Raw genomic sequence first — 1241 nt, forward strand, 5'->3', positions numbered from 1 at the left:
CAGCCCGATTCGTAACCACTACGCTACCAGAGCTCCCTTGGTGTAACTTTCCTGGGCTTCTTCTCACCAATGCAGTTTCCCATTTTCTTAAAACTCTTCATAATAAGCCCTTGTTATCATCCTGTGTGCTTTGAGAAAGTCTTTCAAGATTATCCCTTTGAAATCTCAAAAAAGATAATTGTCTTAACTTTCTAAACTGACCTCTATGCCTTGAATATAACTAGCCCAATAAAGCCCCTCAGAAGTCACTGTTTTGTTTGGACCATGTTTTTGAAGGCATCCTAAGGAGACTAAGACAAATTGCATTATTGAGAGACCTTGTCTGCAGCCATCCACTGATCACAGAGATACGTTTAAACATGTTTTGTTTGGAATAAACCCATGAATATGTGAACTGGAACCCTACTTTTTGACTTACCCTCCTAAATCCTAAAGATGGCCAGAACTTCTCCTGGGCTTTTCACCGAAGTCTCTTGTGCTTCTTCCTTCTCTTTGTATTAAATATCTATGACTAGAATTCCAAATAAAACATTCATCCATTCATTCAATAGCCACTTATACAATAGTAAGTAATTGTTATAATGACTAACTGTGACTGTCACGATCGTAAAGGTAGAAGTTTTGTAACAAAAACAGGGAGTAGTTAATCTTACAGTCCAGAAACAGAGGACCCTAGGACCAACAAGGAAGAAGAGCACAAGCAGAATGCGGAACCCTATCCAGAGAAGCAGTGGCACTAGAGATGGGGGCAGAGATGAGGACATGGAGAGAGGGAGCAGCTGAGGACTCTAGATTCATGGAAAGAGAGGAATTGAGAGCTGGCAGCCAGGAGGCAGGTTTGCAGAATGTGCCCTTTAGTGGTTTAAATTATTATATATGCCTGAGTGTTGTTGTTTTTTTTTAAGTGCTAAAATGAATAGAAAGAAATACTGTTAACTGGTGGTACATGGAGGGAATTATAAAATCATTGTAATGAAACAAAGCATATGATTTGTTGAATGTAAAGCTGATGATCTGCCCTGTAAACTTTCACTCAAGTCACACACACACACAAAAAGAATCACTTATAACGCTTTCAAATTGAATTTTAAAAAAGAAAGAAATATTTACTGAGTGTTTCTTATTTGCCAGGCCTAGAGCTAGGCACCCGAGTATAGCCAGGGACAAGGAAAGCATGTAGTTAGTTCTTGTCTTCTTGAAGCTTTCAGTTTACTGAGCATCTAACAGGTTCACAGCACTTA

Source organism: Chrysochloris asiatica, unplaced genomic scaffold, assembly GCF_000296735.1.
Source record: "Chrysochloris asiatica unplaced genomic scaffold, ChrAsi1.0 scaffold00054, whole genome shotgun sequence".
NCBI lineage: Eukaryota > Metazoa > Chordata > Mammalia > Afrosoricida > Chrysochloridae > Chrysochloris > Chrysochloris asiatica.